Source organism: Hemicordylus capensis, chromosome 5, assembly GCF_027244095.1.
Source record: "Hemicordylus capensis ecotype Gifberg chromosome 5, rHemCap1.1.pri, whole genome shotgun sequence".
NCBI lineage: Eukaryota > Metazoa > Chordata > Lepidosauria > Squamata > Cordylidae > Hemicordylus > Hemicordylus capensis.
In genome coordinates this window covers 141295510-141315202 of record NC_069661.1, presented here as the reverse complement: position 1 = coordinate 141315202, position 19693 = coordinate 141295510, and the positions used below count along the sequence as shown (strand labels likewise).

General features: G+C 46.7%; 1 long non-coding RNA gene across 1 annotated transcript; it reads left to right on the top strand.

Annotated features, from left to right (window-relative positions):
- Positions 1-992: 992 nt before the first annotated feature.
- LOC128325683 (uncharacterized) lies at positions 993-8482 on the top strand. The gene is made up of 2 exons (XR_008307559.1): positions 993-1065; positions 7029-8482. It is a non-coding gene; the product is annotated as an uncharacterized LOC128325683 (long non-coding RNA).
- Positions 8483-19693: the final 11211 nt, after the last annotated feature.

The following is a 19693-nucleotide window of genomic DNA, read 5'->3' as shown; positions in this document are numbered from 1 at the left end:
AGAAACAAGGAGCAGTACTACAATGATATCTGTAAAGACCTTGAGGATGGAAATAGACACGGAAAAACAAGGGACGTTTTCCAAAAGATCTCTGAACTCAGAGGGAGGTTCCAATCTCAAATTGGTATGTTAAGGGATGTCAAAGGACAGATAGTAACTGAGATTAAACAGAGATGGAAGGAGTATACTGAAACAGTGTACAGCAGGAACGTCAACATCCAAGATACTCTAGAAAATAGTCCCTACTTGCAACAACCTCTATTATGGGAAGATGAAGTTAGATCAGCACTCCAGTCATCCCCAAGTTGGAAGGCTTCAGGAACGGATAGAATAGCTCCAGAAATATGGCAGGCAACAGAAGAAGAATCAGTCAAATTTGGAGAATGACACAGTGGCCAACAGATTGAAAGAGATTTTTACAAGATCCTCTAGAGTCAATTGATACATTATTGGAAATATTAGAATCATATGGGAATTTGGCAGGGTTCTATATAAATAAGGATAAGACAAAGGTACTAACTAAAAATATGAATAAAGAAGATATTGAAAGATTTGTTCTGAGATCTAGTTTTAATGTGGGGAAAAAGGTACTTCCACTTTTTTTCCAAAGGCTGCACCCTCCCCCCTGCTCCGGGGGGAAAACAACAAGAAGCAAGCTAGTAAAAAATCAGATTTTCCAGCAGCCAGAGAAACCTTCAGAGCAGAAAGCTTCCCCCAACCCCTCCTCCCTTGATTGTAACTTTTTGTTTTGGTCTTACTGGCTGGAACAGCTGGAACTCAAGCTGCTCCAGTGAATCTGCTTCCTAGGGGGCTCCTCTTGGCACTGCCCGCAGAACTAAAATAATGGGTTAAAAATGCACTTCCTGGTTTCTTCAGGGAGTATATTTTTAATACGCCTTTCTCCTTCTTCCTGGAGGCAGTACCAGGAGGAACCCCTAGGAATCAGATTGGCTGGAGCAACTTGAGTAGCAGCTGTTCCAGCCAGTAAGACCAAAAGAGGAAGTTGCAAGCAGGGGCGGATGGGCTGGAGGAAGCTCCCTGCTCCGGGGAATTCCTTGGCTGCTGGTAAGTCTGACCTTTTACTGGTTTGTTCGGGGTGGGGTGGGGTGTGTGCAATCCCTGCTTTCCCCCTTCAGTTCCTCTTTCTGCATTTTGTGTCTGCCTTTTGCCCTTTCTTTTCTGTTTTCTACCTTTCTCCCTCCTTTTTGCCCTAGCTTTTTTGCGTTCTACCTTCTCCCCACCCACCCACAAAATTTTTGTTTTCTACTTCTGCCAGGTTCTCCCCTCCCCTCCCTCCAACCCACTCTAATGCCTACCAGCTGCTATTGTCTTCAGTGTCAATAGTGGCGAATTTCACAGTTTGTCTCCTTTTATGTCTCCTTTTATGTTATGCTGGTTCAAGACCAGAATAAAGAGATTGGTGTATTGTTTCATTCAAAAATTCGGGTGCTACAGTTTGTGTGTATATCTGAACTATGGAAGGAGCTGGTCTTCAAAATACCCACATATTTCCACATTACATATGGAAAATTGAGAAACAGTTATGTGCTTCCTATAACTTTCTACATTTAGGCATCCTTTCCAGATTGATTTATCTGCTGATGAGCAGAAGATTGAGGCATGTAACTTTCTACATTCAGGCATATAGAAACCCAAGGGTTTCTGCCTGCAAAACGAGGTGATCAGAGGGCGCTCTGCTCCGTGTGCCGACAATGAGGGAGGCTTGCCTGTCATGTATATGGGGCAGGGCCTTCTCAGTCACTGCCCCCCAGACTTTGGAACGTCTGAGCAGGCAGTCCCTCAGGTATGCAGGGCCCAAATTGACCCTTGCTCTTCATGACATTAAATCTAGTAAGGAGGGACTTTTTAGCTGGGTCCAGCTTCTCCGTGGCAAGAAAGGAATGTTAGACTGAGATGATGACACTGGGAGAGGTTCTCTGACCATCCATCACTGCGGTGTCTTGTGAAAAAAAGACATCTATCTATCTATCTATCTATCTATCTATCTATCTATCTATCACATTTGTATACCGCCCAAAACACAAGTCTCTGGGCGGTTTACAACAAAACAATAAAAACAACAAATAAAAAGGTTAATACATTACAACCATTTAAAATTTAAAATGTTACAACTATTAAAAAAACACAATTAAAACAAGGTCTAATTAAAAGCCTGGGTGAACAAATGCGTCTTGACTGCCTTTTTAAAAGTTGTAAGAGATGGGGAGGCTCTTATTTCAGCAGGAAGTGTGTTCCAAAACTGCGGGGCAGCAATGGAGAAAGCCCGTCCCTGAGTAGCCACTAGACGAGCCGGTGGCAACTGCAGACCAACTTCTCCAGATGATCTCAATGGGCGGTGTGGTTCATAGCGAAGAAGGCCTTCTCTTAAATATACCCAGGGCCTAAGCTGCTAGGGCTTTATAGGTTATAACCAAAACCTTGTATTTTGCCCGGAAACCTATCGGCAACCAGTGTAGATCTTTTAAGATAGGGGTGATATGGTCGCTCCGAGATGACCCAGAGACCAACCTGGCTGGTCAATTCTGGACCAACTGCAGTTTCCGGACTATGTACAAAGGCAGCCCCACATAGGGCACATTGGAATAATCAAGTCTGGAGGTGACCAGCAGATGTAGTACTGTTCTGAGGTCATTTATCTCAAGAAACGGACGCAGCTGGCGTATCAGCCGAAGCTGATAAAAGGCACCTCTGGCCACTGCCTCAACCTGGGACACTAGGGAGAGGTTTGTCTCCAGGAGCTGCGTACCTGTTCCTTCTGGGGAAGTGTGACCCCATCCAGAACTGGCAGATCAAAAGAGATGCAGCTCTTTTAGCACAAATCATGGGGCACCCGTGCTGGTGTATTTCGATGCGGGCTGCTTCCTCCCACATCCCTCCCGCTTCCCACAGCGCTTGTGCTATGCACTATGCGCTATTTGACTCTGGTCTGCTAGACTTAACAAATGTTAACCTGGCCAATATGAATCCATCTACCAGGGGAGAGTTGGGAGGAAGAGATGGTCAAGTGGTGTTGGAGGGGTGGGACTCTGTTTGTTCAGTGGCAGCCTTCAAGGAACCGTTGCTTTACATTACTCTCCCACTGGCCACAAATTTATTTATGAACACCTGAAAGTGGGGGTGGTATGGGGTGATGGCGGAGGGGTAAAAACATAAAACATTATGTTTTCCATAAAACATTATGCTGTATGTAAAACATATGCATTCTACAGCTTTTAGGTGATGAACTTTTAGCTCTTTGGCTCACACTTTCTAGGCATTGATTCTACTTCTTTAGTCAGTGGTGGCTGGTCAGTAAGGGCACGAGGGGCTGCCCCCCCCCAAAAAAAACCCCACCAAAACAGAACCAGGTGGCTGTTGCTGGTGTCTGTCTTATGTTTCTTTTTAGACTGTGAGCCCTTTGGGGACAGGGAGCCATCTTATTTATTATTTCCCTGTGTAAACCACCCTGAGCCATTTTTGGAAGGGTAGTATAGAAATCAAATTAATATAATAATAATAATAATAATAATAATAATAATAATAATAATGAAAGACCCAGCAAAAGGTGCAGTTCCAAGTAATTATAGACCAATAACCTGTCTGCCAACCATGTTCAAATTATTAACTGGAATAATAGCAGATGAAGTGATGCAACACTTATTAACTAACAAACAGCTTCCAGTTGAACAGAAAGGAAATTGCCCGAACACCAGAGGCACAAAAGACCAGCTGCTGATTGACAAAATGATTTTAGAAAATTGCAAGAGAAGAAAAATCAATCTAAGTGTTGCATGGATTGACTACAAGAAAGCCTTTGATTCATTGCCTCACACATGGATACTAAAATGTTTAGAAACAACTGCTGTCAGCAAAAACATTCAGATATTTATTTTTTTAAAAAAGCAATGAGCATGTGGAGTACACAGTTAACAATCAATGGTGAGACACTTGGACAGGTTAGCATTAGAAGAGGCATTTTCCAAGGGGACTCACTATCCCCTCTGTTGTTTGTAATCGCCATGACCCCACTTTCACAAATACTCAACAAAACAGGCCTCGGATACCAAACATCTAAAACATCAAGTCAAATCAACCATCTGCTGTACATGGACGATCTGAAGTTGTATGGAAAGTCCCAGTCAGAAATCAAATCACTGCTAAACACTGTCCGTATGTTCAGTAGCGATATAGCAATGGAGTTTGGACTAGACAAGTGTGCTGCATTAATAATGAACAGAGGGAAAATAAGAAAAACAGAAGGAATAGAACTGCCGAATGGAAGCAAGATCAAGAACCTGGAAGAGAAAGAACCTTACAAATACTTGGGCATTCTCCAGGCTGATAACATCGCACACACTGAAGTTAAAAGAAAAATTGGAAGTGAATACATCAGGAGAGTTAGAAAAATCCTCAAGTCCAAACTCAATGGCGGGAACACCATACAAGCCATAAACACCTGGGCTATACCTATTATCAGATACACTGCAGGAATAATAGACTGGACCCAGGCAGAGCTAGAGACGCTAGATCGTAAGACCAGGAAAATCATGACCATCAATCAAGCTCTGCACTCCCGCAGTGATGTCGATAGGCTATACCTCCCTCGCAGCTCAGGTGAAAGAGGAATGCTGCAAGTCCATCAAACAGTAGAGGAGGAGAAAAGAGGCCTTGAAGAATATATCAAGGACAGTGAAGAAGATGCACTTGAAATGGTCAGTAATGCGAAACTATTCAACACCAATGAAAACAAAGCAGGCCTACAAGAAAGAACAAGTCAAGAACCGAGCAGAAAAATGGAAAAATAAGCCACTGCATGGTCAATATTTGCACAATATAAGTGGAAAATCAGACATCACCAAGACCTGGCAATGGCTTAAGAATGGCAACTTGAAGAAAGAAAAAGAGGGTTTAATACTGGCTGCACAAGAACAGGCACTAAGAACAAATGCAATGAGAGCAAAAGTCGGAAAATCCACCACAAACAGCAAGTGCCGCCTTTGTAAAGAAGCAGATGAAACCGTGGACCACCTAATCGGCTGTTGTCCAAAGATCGCACAGACTGACTACAAACAAAGGCATGACAGAGTAGCAGGGATGATACACTGGAACATCTGCAAAAAATACAAGCTACCTGTAGCCAAAAATTGGTGGGACCATAAAATTGAAAAAGTTGAAGAAAATGAAGATGTAAAAATATTATGGGACTTCCGACTACAAACAGACAAACATCTGCCACACAATACACCAGATATAACTGTAGTCAAGAAGAAAGAAAAACAAGTCAAAATAATCGACATAGCAATACCAGGGGATAGCAGAATAGAAGAAAAAGAAATAGAAAAAAATCACCAAATACAAAGATCTACAAATTGAAATTGAAAGGCTGTGGCAGAAAAAGACCAAAATAATCCCAGTGGTAATTGGCGCCCTGGGTGCAGTTCCAAAAGACCTTGAAGAGCACCTCAACACCATAGGGGCCACAGAAATCACCATCAGCCAATTACAAAAAGCAGCTTTACTGGGAACAGCCTATATTCTGCGACGATATCTATAACAACTGACAATAAAATTCTGGCATCCCAGGTCCTTGGGAAGGACTCGATGTCTGGATAAAACAAACCAGTCAATAACACCTGTCTGACTGTGTAAATAAGAAATAATAATCCCCCAAAAGTTCAGATATGACCCACCCAGTGGGTGGCTCCTTGGTAATCCTGTGCAGCTTGCATGGCCAGCTGCCATGCAGCTTGTCATTGTGGGTAAGAAGGAAAAGAGATTTTAAGTCAGATAGTCAAATGCAGTTATTGTTTTATATTTTTGTAATATGTATGAAATGTTTCTGCTAATTGATTTTGCTGTAAACTATTATCAATGGGTCTGAGGCTTAAAATTTATAAATTTGCCCCACCGTCAGCCCTGCTTTGCTTTCACAGGGAACTTTAGGACTCCAGATTATTTATACCAAGTAGCAGAGAGTTCCAAAGGACCGGTTTGCATTTTACCTGGAAAACCTCCCAGCTTTAAAAGGGATCAAGTTTTTGTAACCCACACCCTGTTTTCACAGCTCCTGATTAGAGATTTGATAATAAATTGTGTTTATCACAGGCTTCACTTTTCTGCAAGACTATGGACAATGCTTTTTTTTTTAATTAAAGAAGCCTGTTTGTTTCATGAGACTTTAGACCTCGCAAAAGAGATTTTAAAGGTATAGTATTTTTGTTTGGGGCAAGGACTATTTCTTTTATAGGTTTTTATGAGGCTATTGTTGCCCTACCAAGCTTGCTAGTGATGAGGCTGAAGACGGAGAGCTGGAACACTACCCACACGTGGCTTAGATGGGGGCAGTGAAAATCCCAAAGGCCAGATGTCACTGACGAATCATGAAGTCAGATACACTGGATGGAGATTGATTTCCCTGACAGAAGTCTGTAAGTATGTAGGCAGCCAACGGTTAGTGGTTAGAGTGCTGGACTAGGACCAGGGAGACCTGAGTCTGAATCCTCATTCGACCACACTGCTGGGTGACACTGGGCCAGCTATTTAAACGGCCTGGCCTGCTTCGAAGGATTGTTGTGAAAAGAAAAAAAACGTATGTAGTACACGCTCTGGACTTTTCGGGAGAACAGCTGGATATTCGAGCACTGGAGTTTATGTTGTGGCCTCTCGAGTGATAAGACTGTTTGACCTGTCAGATTTTAATGCCTTTATAGTCACAAACCCACAAGGGGGTATGGATGTGAACATTATTATTTTCTCTTTTTGATTTTCATTGTTTTTGCCTCCTGCTCAGGATTGCTCATCAGGTGAAGTAAATGAGGACATTATCTTCTGTTTTGGACTTCGGGGGGAGAAAAGAGGGCAAGCAGGAAAACAAAAACATAAATTGGAAAGAAAATGCCAAAAGATCAAATTGAAAATAGCCTCAGGTTTATTTATTGTATTGGGCTACTCATGAACTCAGTTTCAGCATGTTGTCCCTACCCAGGGGAGGGAAATTGGTAATACATGCATCTGTCTTTTATTTCTAGCATAAGCAGGATTGCCTTGAACTGTCTCTCCCGAGAGGGATGTCTTTCTGTTACAGACCAAAGCAGTGGTCAAGTGAGAGAGAGAGGAGCTTTCAGAAGAACCGGCAGTGTGACAGACCGGGCTAACTATCATCAGCAACAGCTGCTTCCTGAAGGGGGTTCACCATTTGCATTCCCAGTCCAGTCCAATGATGACGGAACATCCATCGGCTGCCCAGTCTTGTGTTCGAGGAAAAGGCCGTGATGCAGGTTTCTTGTTCCTGATCCTCCTGCATCCCAGAGTGCTATAGTTAAAGACTTGATGCCAAATATCTGAAGAAGGCCTGAAGGCTAACAGGCCAGCCAGATATTATACGACATTATTCCACATTGCCCATAAGGGGGGAGCCAAGGCTCTCAAGCACATGGACATCCGAGCTTGTCTATGAACACTAGCCAAACAAGCCGTGCTTGCCTAGCCGAAACTAACACTCAGCTCCGCACAGCAGTGTACCAAAATCGGCTAGCACTTGACTATCTGCTAGCAATGGAGGGTGGTGTGTGTGGAAAATTCAACCTGTCTAATTGTTGTATCCAGATCAATGACCAAGGGAAGGCCATAGAGGAAATCACTGATCGGATGCGCAAAATAGTTCATGTTCCAGTCCAGAACTGGGAAGGCCTAGCCACCCCCGATTGGTTTGAAAATTGGTTTGAAAATTGGTACTTTGGAGGTTTGAAAACCATGGCGGGAGGAGTTCTGATATTGCTTTTTGGTTGTTTATTGATACCTTGTTTATTACCCCTGTTTATCTCTTTGGGACGAGAGGCCGTTGAGAGAATAGTAAGAAAAGAAACTGCCCCCCATATAATGGCTATGGATACAAGGTTACCTCAAGAAGAGAAGCCATAAAAATGGCTTCTAAGGGGGGAAATGTGGAATGAGGGGGAAATGCCTTTTCTGAAAGCTGCTTTGTAATCACTTTGTTCTCATGAAATGGGAAAGTGCCATGAAATGGGAAAGTGCACTGGTCAAGAAATGGTTAATAGAGTCTGCAAGTTGCCTTGCCAAATTGTGAGCTGTAAAGCCATAAATTTGCTGACAAGCTAGAGGGGGAAGAGCCCCCTTTCCTTGTATCTCCTGAAAAGCAAGGGCCAGCAAAAAATAACACTTCAAGGCCATCTGAGGAAGACAGTTTCGCTTATCAATAGGCAGTAGAAATGTTTCTTTGTACTAGGGAATGCTTGTCTAACTAGCAATGATTATAATATTTGTAATATGACGGACAATGATGTTAACCAATGAACTAATTGGTTCTTTGGGGCTGAATGTTGATGCCCAGCTATGTAGTTATGCCAAAGTATAAAAACTTGTGACCCAGGCAGCTGCGCGCGTCTCTCTGACTAGCTGTTAAGCTCAGGGAGGGGCCACCAGCGCTGGTTTTTCAATAAATGGTGATTATTGCTTCCTTCAATCATCCTTGTTTTGGTTTGTGGTAACTGGGCCTCCCAGGTAACATGTCTGACTGTGTAAATAAGAAATAATAATCCCCCAAAAGTTCAGATATGACCCACCCAGTGGGTGGCTCCTTGGTAATCCTGTGCAGCTTGCATGGCCAGACTTGTCTCCCACAAGCCCGTCCATGAATCTTTCAGCACTGTCCATACCGTGCGTCCTTGGTGTTATCTCCTGGCCGGCAGCTGCTTGTGCAAACAATGCCCATATTAAGGCTTTAATGGGCAAAGCAAAGTTGTTACTTTTTAAATGGCATTAAGGGCTGGTCTCCACACTACACTTGCTCGGTCTGCATGAGGTTGATGAACACCCCCCTCCCACGCAGTGGTGGCCTTCTGCGCATGCGATAGACACCTCCTTCCCTCCCCCTTCCCACTCACGTGAAGAGAACAGGCTACTGACCCACAGCCCCCCACCCCTGCTCTGGAAGTTGGCCCCAGCCATGCATTGCCACCACTGCCTCGCCATCCATTAGTGGCATCGCCACCAAGAGCAGCCAGGCTGGGGATGGAGGCAAGAAAGTCTGCACGGGTGTTCATGGACCTCTGAAAGTGTCCAGTCAGAACAGCAGAATCCGTTCAGTAACGGGTCCACATTCAGTTGGATATCCCAGCAGATGGCACAGAGGGGATACCAATGCACAGTGCAGGGAGAGTTGTATTCTGTTCAGTAATCTTTTGCAGTCAGTTTGTTTGTTTGGACATTTGTCCCAAGGGGAGTCCTGTAGAGAGTGTGTGGGAGGAGTCAAGAGGAAAGGGGAGGGGAAGGGAAGGAGAAAATGGAGTTGTTGCTGAATAAACCTTGAGTTACATCTACTTAAAAGGTCCTTGTGTTTATGAGGGAAGCAGCTATAAGACACTACTCAGAAGAATCCAATCACCATTATATTTATTTATTTGTTTGTTTATTTATTCGATTTCTATACCGCCCTGGCTCAGGGCGGTTTGCATAGAGAAATAATACATAAATAAGATGGATCCCTGTCCCCAAAGGGCTCACAATCTAAAAAGAAACATCAGATCGACACCAGCAACAGTCACTGGAGGTACTGTGCTGGGGGTAGGTAGGGCCAGTTACTCTCCCCCTGCTAAATAAAGAGAATCACCACGTTAAAAGGTGCCTCTTTGCCAAGTTAGCAAGGGTTTTGATGAGAGAGTGGGCAGGCTGGCTGTTGGTCTGCTCTTTTGCTGACTTCTCTGTGTTTGTTTGGAGGGGTGGAAAGGAAACTCCCTTTCTCTCCCTAATCTGATTGGTATCAGATCAGATACAGATCTGATCTGTATGCACAGCATTATGGCCCATTCCCAAAGTGAGATGCCATAAAACACTGGAAGGAACAGCAAACTGTAAGACTGGACGTATTAGGTAAGAAACTGGCATAAGAAGCCAGAAAGTTCTTTGAGGGCATCTGAATGGATTCTTTTAGTGCATATGAAACTGCTTTCCAAATAATTGCAGAAGTGGCTTTCCATGTGGGTGCTGAAGTGGGGGAAATCCACTAGATATCTGCTTAATGAGTGGAGGCCTTTATACCATTTGAGAGAGTTTAATTTCAGAGAAAATTCAGAGAAGAACTTGATTTGTTAACGACATGTCGGGAGCTCTCTCAATGGAGTCACACCCGAAAAGAAAGCTACAAGGCTAATATGGTAATACTGACATCATTAGGCAAAACAACACCGAGAGGTAGTTTAGTCCAATCACAGAGCACAGCATCAGTGGCCAATCAGAGAACTAGTTCACAGCTTCATTGAATACAGCAGCATATTAAGCGTGTGCAAAAGCCCAATACGGTTCTCACATTCATGACAGTACTTCCATTTATTGCCAACTGAATTTATTGCCACCATTTATTGCCAAAGGTGAAGTTTTTACTTGAAAGTGGGGTGGGGGGTGGACCAGTTCAAACAATAGCGTGTGCAGTGTTTTAAGAACAATAACCCTAAGAGCAAGGAGAAAAATGATAATGGGATAAGCGCATGCCGTGATTATCCTCTGTTCTATGGTGGCCCTATATGCTGGCCCACTTCCTTTCTGTACCAAGGGCCTGCATCCAGGTTCACCATATCCAGGAACCCAGTCACATCTGTACCACACATCTGTACACTCATACAGCATAACATCTGAATTGGGCTTTTGTGATTCACCTGCTCTTACTGCTCCCTAGCTGTAGCTGTTCCAACCTCCCCGTTTTAATCCCCGAAATTTAGCCCACCTCCTCTGGATCAGCCAATCAGGGCAAATACAAACCAGATCGGAAGGAACACCTCCAGACAGAAAAAACAAACCTCAGATGGATAAAAGGCCAAGGCTGCTCAACCTTTTGTATAAGGAACTCTAACACGAGGTGGGAGCCGGGCAGCCATTTTAAACCTATCAAAATGAAGAACAAGCACACGTACAACAAAATGGAGGTTTTGGCCACATCCTCCACAGAACTCAAAAAGGATATTGTGGGGGCTGTGTCAAACGCTTTGTAGAAATCAAGACACACAACAATGGCTGCAGCAGCTCCATGCTCTATGAAACTAGGAACTCCATTGAAAAAGGAGGGGAGATTACTTTGGCATGACTTGTTCTTGACACATTCATGTGGGCTCCTACTAGCAATCACCAGATTCTTTCTTTCTGCAGTGCTCACAGACTGAAGTCTTCTGATAATATTTGCCCATTTAAACATTCAGCAGAACCAGGGAGTTACATTTCCCAGGACTGTGTCACTTCAAGCTGCAGGTGTGTGATTTGTGTGATCTTCCCCCCGAAAGGTCACCACACATAGAAGGATAGCAATTTAGGGAAAGGGTTACATTGAACAAAGGGTGCACATCACCCCAGCCAATTGAGAAGTTTCCCCCAAATTTTACTGCACCCCTCCCCTGCCGCCACCAAACCTAACAACCCATATCTACACACAAAATATGAGTTGCTCCTCAGTCTGTCCCTCTGCACACCTGTGTCAGACCCTTCTCCCCAACACGCTAGGTTTCCACACCCAGAGAGTTTCCTTGAAATGGTTATTATTTTAAAATCCCATCTTCAACTTGCAGCCTGTATCCAGGCTGCAAGTTGAAGATGGGATTTGCCACTGGATGGATTATGTGTGTGTGTGAACCAGCCTCCCCTCTGGAGGATTTGGAGGGTAGGGCTGGCTGCCAGAGCGCTGCTAGGGCAGAAGGGGCAGTACTGCTTCTCTTGGATTTGTGAATCCTGCCTCTTTGCAAAGCTTGTCTTTGTGGCTCTCGAGGGCCTACTCAGGGCTACTTGAGAACATCTCGCAAGAGTTCTGTCGTGAAGTTCCTTTGCACCCATACCCCCCAATAAATGCCACGACACAGGAAATGGGTTAAAACTAGGGCGGCAACTTTATTAACCTAGTTTCAACAGAGAGCTGCAGTGTAGCCAAGCCACAGTGCAGCTGCCACCCCTAGGGTGCAGCAGCGTATCCCCTCCTCTGACCTGCCATCGTGGTGCTGGTGACCAAGGGGCTACTCTATTTAAAGGCACCGCTCCTAACATGGGCCAGATCAAAAACCCCTTCCAGTGCAACAGTGCAGAGTAGGCAAAAAACCAGCCACCTCCAGGCCAATCTGGGCGGATGGGGAAAATTCCTACTCGGCCCCAAAAGGCGGCCAGCTAATCCCACACTGTTGCCCGGAGGGGTGAGCGGATGCCAAGGTGTTCCTGCAGAAATCCAGCAGAGGTTGGGGGTTGCTTTTATTAGCATGCCCTCATCCCCCTGGATGGCCCTACGGACCAAGGATAAGGGATGTGCTCAAATCATTTCGGCGCCTCGTTAGAGAGGCACCGATACGATTTGCCCGGTTCAGATGTGCCGATTCAGGAACATCCCTACCGAGGATGCAGTCACAGCATGGTCTGCTGTGTTTTCCAGGCTTGTTTCTTCCGGGAATGGATGCAAAACCAGCACCCCACACTGCATGCAGTGCTAGGAGAAAGTGCGGTCTTGCACCCAGGCTCAGAATCAAGAGATGGGGCAGAGGAAAGGGTTGCAAACTCAGGCCACAACCTTAGAAACTAGTTTGAAAGGAGTTCTGTAAACCAAGGTGTGGCTTCCACTACTAGGGTGAAGCTTTGTGGTGCAACCATGCCTATCTGTTAAGAAGGGGGTGATTTTTGCCTCAGAGGTGATGGCAAACACCCTCTGTATGGAGAACTATCCTCCCTTCCACACAGAAGAATCCTTTGGTGGTGGGGTCTCCTCCCAACACCTTGAATGGACTTGAGGCTTTGGGGAACCTAGCCAGAAAGGGAGTGGGAATCTGGTGCGGGGTTGCTCTCCTCAACCTCTTCCTGCCTTGTCTAGGGCCCACAATTCCATCCACCCAGGAGCGGAGATTTGTCACAGTGTGGATGTGTATTGACCTGGCTGAGGTTGCCCTCAGCACTTGCCTCGATAACAATGCCAAGAGGGATTCCGGGAAGCGCTCCTTTGCTGCTAGGATGGAGAGAGAGAAGAAAAAGATAACAAGTGTGAGCTTCAGAATGGCAGACCTGCTACGACTTCAATGTCATTTTCTCAGTGAGCCTCCATTTCGACTACCTTGTTTTCATGTTGATGTCTTTATCCAGCCCCCTGCCAAAGAGCTGCTGCCCAAAATGTGTTGGGTTTTCTTCATAAACACATTGGGTTCTGCACCAGTGGACTATATTAATTATTGCAGGGGTGGCCAACCTGAGGCGCTCCAGCTGTCGTTGGACTACAACTCCCATCACCCCCACTGCTGTTGTAGGCACTACAGTTCCAATAACCCCCTGCCACAATACATGGTGGCTGGGGATGATTGGACTACAGCTTCTATCATCCCCAGCCGGCCATCATTTCTTGTGACGGGGTGATGGGAGCTGTAGTCCCTCCACCAGCAGCTCTGGATGATATGAATTGTAGTCCAGCAACAGCTGGAGAGCCTCAGGTGGGCCATCACTAGCTCCTTGGCTTCCTCTGTGCCTTTTCTCCTGGCTTTGGCTGTCTGCTGTGCTTACTGGGGGCTGCTGAGTAAGGGCATGGAGGCTGCGTGCCCCCCTTCCCCCCGCAAACTAACCCTCTTGTTAGGAAGGGAAACGTATAGCTTAACCAGAAGAGAGCGAGAGTGCCATTTTCTCTGAAGAGAAGGGAACTTGCTTAGCCCCTCCGCTCTGCTGCTGTAGCTGCTTCTCTTCCATGGTTGGCCAGAATAGCTGCCAGTCAAGCTGTCCTGTCTGATTGTTTCGGAACTCCCCTAAGCATTGCCCGCCCCCTCACCCCAGGAGAAACAACTACCAGGCTGATTGCCACAGCCTGTTCTGTTCTTATTGTATTTTACCTTTTCCCTCAGGGGGGTGGGCAGTGCTTGGGTAGCCCCCAAATCAGACAGGATAGCTTGATGGTTTCTTTGTGGGGGGCACCAGGAGGCTGCAGCAGGAGGAAGGAGGGGTTGAAGCAAGCTCCCTTCTTCTCAGAGAAAATGTCTGTCTGTGGTTCTTCTGAGGAAGCTGTACGGATTCCTTCTTAGCAAGGGTCTGCGGGGGCTTGGTTGCTCCCAATAAAAGGTTTACCGTCAACTTAAAACCTCCCACCTTATATATAAATGGAAGCAGAGGAGGGCAGTACACCAGTGTCCCATGGAGTCCAGTAGGGCTGCCACACCTCCACTGCCACACTCTCCGCCCAAGCTCCCCACGCATCCTGGCTTGGTCCAGCTCTTGTCTTCTCCAGCCCTCCACAGAATTTTAAATGGGATGTAGCCAATCGCTTCTGCAAAGCCACTTTGCTCCCCAGACACACCCACATCCAAGGCTTCTGAGGATCTATTCCCAAATCGGGTTTGTCAAGTCTTTGCACCCAAACTGGGAAATACGGGGAAAGGAACCGAACAATTCAAAAACAGAAATACAAAAACAGTAATTGATACAGACTTTAGCCTTGGTTCAGGTACGAGGCAAGTCCTTGGGTAAGACAGCGTTAATCTCAACAGCGTTTTCCACTCTGGGGTCACCGACTGGAGATGCTCCATCTAGAGCTGCCCCATACTCCTGGGAATCTGCAGTTCCCTTGCATTTACTGGCTGTAGTAACTTCTGCAGGAGTTCTCCTCGTTTCTCTGCCAGCCTTATAATCCCTACCCTGAGGGAAATCACAGGAAGGGGAGTGGGGCAGGACTGAACTGGGGCCAGCTGCGGAAGAGGGGCCACGACTGCCCCGGGGCCGGCTGCAGAAGGGGGGTGCGGGACTGTCCCGGGGCCGGCTGCAGAAGGGGGGTGCGGGACTGTCCCGGGGCCGGCTGCAGAAGGGGGGTACGGGACTGTCCCGGGGCCGGCTGCAGAAGGGGGGTACGGGACTGTCCCGGGGCCGGCTGCAGAAGGGGGGTGCGGGACTGTCCCGGGGCCGGCTGCAGAAGGGGGGTGCGGGACTGTCCCGGGGCCGGCTGCAGAAGGGGGGTGCGGGACTGTCCCGGGGCCGGCTGCAGAAGGGGGGTGCGGGACTGTCCCGGGGCCGGCTGCAGAAGGGGGGTGCGGGACAGTCCCGGGGCCGGCTGCAGAAGGGGGGTGCGGGACAGTCCCGGGGCCGGCTGCAGAAGGGGGGTGCGGGACAGTCCCGGGGCCGGCTGCAGAAGGGGGGTACGGGACAGTCCCGGGGCCGGCTGCAGAAGGGGGGTGCGGGACAGTCCCGGGGCCGGCTGCAGAAGGGGGGTACGGGACAGTCCCGGGGCCGGCTGCAGAAGGGGGGTACGGGACAGTCCCGGGGCCGGCTGCAGAAGGAGAGTGCGGGGCGGTCCAGGTTCTGGCTACAGGAGGGGGGTGTTGGATGATCCAGGTTCCGGATACAGGAGGGGGGTCCCGGATAGTCCTGGGGTCAGCTGCAGAAGGGGGTTTGGGACTGGACTGGGTCCGGCTGAGGAAGGGGTGCGGCACTCTCCCTGTTCTGACTGCTGAAGGGTGGTGTGGGATGGTCCCAGGGCCAGCTGTAGAAGGGGGGTACGGGACTGTCCCGGGGTCTGCTGCAGAAGTAGGGTCTGGACTGAATTGGGTCCGGCTGCAGAAGGGGTGCGGCACTGTCCCTGTTCTGGCTGCAGAAGGGGGGTGCGGGACAGTCCCGAGGCTGGCTGCAGAAGCGGGGGGGGGGGGGGAGGGAGGGAGGTCTTCCTCAAATGCCAGCCTGTTATCATTGTCTCCTGAAATACCAAAGTTAGTATATGGACCATTCTTATTTCTGAACTAGTACTATTTAACGGTGCCATTTTTCATTTTGAAATGGATAATGGGATTTTCCTCAGGGCAGGGAAGCAGTACATGGCCAGCCTGGTCCTTCTGGCATACATGAAGGAAAATGACAAAACAGAGAAAGCATTTGATTACATCTAGGTACTATCTATCCATGAAAACAATCTGCAGTAAACATGAACATATTACCTAAGATGAACTTTCTTTTTCAAATGATTCCTATAAAGATGGACGACAAGATGTTGAATACATGGCAGAGTCAGCTCAATTCATTCATCTGGAATTATAAAAAACCCAGGATTCGATTTAAGGTGATTCAAGATTCCAAAGAAAGAGGTGGTCTTGGAGTTCCTAACTTGAAACTTTATTATCACGCTAGTACTAGTTTGGCTTGGATTTCGAATTGGATTTTATCCCCTTACGGAAGTTTTACTCGAATGGAGGAACTTGGTCTTACTAGAGGATTGCATAATTACTTATGGATTTCTGGTTCGAGGAAAGATCTGGAGATACAACAACATACTATTTGACACAGTCTTTTTTTTATGTCTGGGATAAATATCAGAAAAGATTAAGTCCAAGATTATCACCTTTGGCCTCAATACTGAATGTTTATTTTATGAAGAAGAATTTTCTTCCAAGTATAATTTTTGGGGAGGCAGTCTATACTCCTTACAAAGTTTGGCCCAATATTTAGCTCTGGACAAATCAGTTTCTTCTGGGCAAACAACTCAACAAGCATCCTGGTACCAACAAGCTCAGATCAGCTCAATAGTTCGGAAAGAGTTACAGTTACAGGGTGGGGAACTTAGAGAGCTGACTGAATTTGAAGAATTAGTCACCTGAAACACTGATCATTAGGCAGAATTTATAAGCTATTACTGAGGTATGAAACGGAGACTGAGCAGATAAACGAGTGTATGATAAAATGGATGCAGAACTTTAATAGATTGATCGCTCTCTCTGATCGGGAATACCAATGGAAAAAGAATGTGAAATTTACTTTGTGTACCAATCTAAGGGGAAATTGGTATGTTCTTCAGATGGTATATAACTCCTTTGACTATTAATAAAATAGATTATTCTTTAAGAAATGTTGGAAATGTAATTCACATTTAGGTTCATTCTACCATATGTGGTGGAGTTGCGATAAAGCTCAACAGTTTTCGAAACAAATTCATTTGAAAACTGAACAAATCTTAGAAGTTAAGATTCCCTTTCTTCCAGAAAATTTTCTTTTAAGTATGATAAAACCTTATATTCCTGCCAAATCAAATGAATTGTGTTTATATATGATTACCGCGGCTAGGATTATATATGCATCTAATTGGGGTATTTTGGAAATCCCTTCCTTAAACGATTGGTTTTTGAAAGTGTGGGACTACAAAATTTTCAATTTCGGAAGTCTCGGCTTATGTAAGGAGCTGATCAGATTAGATTTTACAATTTTAAGAGTCTGGATTTCTTTTGCTTTATCTTGTTCTAGATTTTTTTTCTTTACTGATGTAATTAATTGGAAAAATGAGGTTTTTCATTATGAAAAATGATTGGTTATATATTGTCTTTATGGTGGTTTGTCTTTGTCTTCTTTGGTTTATTTCTTAATAAAAATTCTTATGAAAAATGAAAATGAAAAGGTTCGCTGCAAAAAGGGGCATTTCAAGCCATTCACTCTCGCCACAGAGCACCTTATAAAAAGGGCGCTTCTTCAAGATCAACCCAGAACCAACCGGTTTTGCGGCAAACTGGTTTGCTGTTCCGAGTGGCGATTGTGGGCTCCATTTTGGAGGGCTGTTTTAGTGTTTTCCCCTTGCTGACTGGTTTTCTGGCATCGCCTTCCAATTGGCTTGTGATCTCCTTGTCCCTTGGTTGGCTTGGCATCATACAAAATCAAGTGTGGTCAGGGGCCACTGTGCCCCCACTGGCTGGGGGGAGGGAGAGGGAGCCAAAAGGATGGAGTTTCAAAGTGTATTGAAGGGGCTGCTCGACAGAGAGAGCCACGCGCTTTTAGAGGATATCGGAGGAGGAAGACTGCAGCAGAGCAGAGCAGAGCAGAGAGTGGTGGCAGAGAGACTGTGCCAGTGTCTGGGTTACTCTCTTTTTATTTTCCTTGCCAACTGCGTATTTTTCTACTATTTTTAAAATTGTGCCAGCAGCCCTAGTGGTAGTGGGTTTAACTGGGTGCTGCTGTGGGTTTAAATTCGGCGTCTTTGTGGCTTCCCCTGCCCCTTCTGACCTGTAACAGCCCTCGGTGCCTTTGATAACTGGGATGCTGAGATGCCCCCCCCCTTTGGTGGCCCCAAACTGCGCCTTGCTGTCTGCTGCTGTGTGCCTGGGCAATTTCTGTCTTTGTCGGCCGTGGTTGCCCAACTTGCCAGGCGCCCTCTTTCCCCCAGGTGTCTCCTGGATTTATTTGTTTTGACAACCTTTTCTTTTAATCTTTGGGTGGATGGGTGCCCAACTGCCCTCCCCGCAAGCTGTTAAGTGCCAGTGTCTGCTCAGCCCAAGTGCAGCCTGGAGCTCCTGGTCAGACAGGCTCAAGCAGAAGATGCCGAGTCAGGTAGCCCCCAAACAATCAGAAGACAGAATATCTTGACTGGCACCTTTTCTAGCCAATCAGGGAAGCCAGGAGGCTGCAGCAGGAGGAAGGAGGGGTTCTCCCTCCTTCTGAGGAAGCTGTAAGTAAGGATCCCTCCTTAGCAAGTGTCCGCGTTGGCTGGGTTGCTCCCGAGCCCTCACCGACTGTTCCTGCCCAGTAGGCCTTTCTTCTCTTGTCATCCACCCCACAGCCCAGCTACGCCTTTCCCCTTCTGTTGCCCAGTGAGGTTCTCTTTTTCTTGTAGCCCTCCCCTCCCCGGATACACCTCTTCTCTTCTTGACTACTACACCTTCTTTCAAAGTCCGCTGCTTCCTCGCCGGATCCTGCTTTATCTTTACGCAGCTTGACCTTCTTATGCCAGAAAGAGCAAAGGAAACACCACTTGTCCCCCCAATCAGACATGGTCCTGTTTTGGTGCCTCTTTTTCTATGGATATAAGGGGGGGGGGGGACAGATACATCCAGTTGTGTGAGCAGTTAACCCACAGTTCCCGGGTCTGGGTGATGTGCAGGCTGGCAGATGAGCAGGGAGGAGGGACTCCGTGACTCTGTAACTCTTCCCAGCCACACTCATGATCCACAAATATTACAAACGGTGATCTGCTATTTTCAACCAAAAGGATTCTCCACGTGATTTACATTGCCAAAGGAATGAGAAGAGAGTCCCCTGTCCCAAAGGGAATTGGGAAAAAGCCTATGCAGTGGCACAGCAGAGAGACCAGCAGTAGCCCCAGAAGGATGCTAGGCTGAGTTGATGAGGGAACAGTTGCTCCCCATCCTGCTAAATAGAAGAGAGTCACCACTTTACACAGTGGTGCTTTGCTCAGTGGGCAGTGGTGAAGTCCAAACTGTGTGCCACAAGAAGGCCTGAAGAGATTTCCTTGTCCCTAAAGGACTCACTGTAGCCACCTAATGGTGCAGCGGGGAAATGACTTGACTAACAAGCCAGAGGTTGCCAGTTCAAATCCCCGCTGGTATGTTTCCCAGACTATGGGAAACACCTAGATTGGGCAGCATCGATATAGAAAGATGCTGAATGGCATCATCTCATACTGCGCGGGAGATGGCAATGGTAAACCCCTCCTGTATTCTACCAAAGACAACCACAAAGACACCCACTCGACGGCACACTTTTCCTTTAAAGGACTCACAAGCATACCACACACCCACACAACACCAGCAACAGCAAAGGTGCAGAACAGGGACAATTGCTTACCGCCCCCCCCCCACTAACTATGAGAGCTACCCACAAAAGTACCTCTTTGCCCAGTCAGCAGAGCTGATTTTGACACAGGGGAGACCCTGGAAGGGGCACTGTGCTGGACTGAATGGGGACAATTGCCCTCCATGTGCCC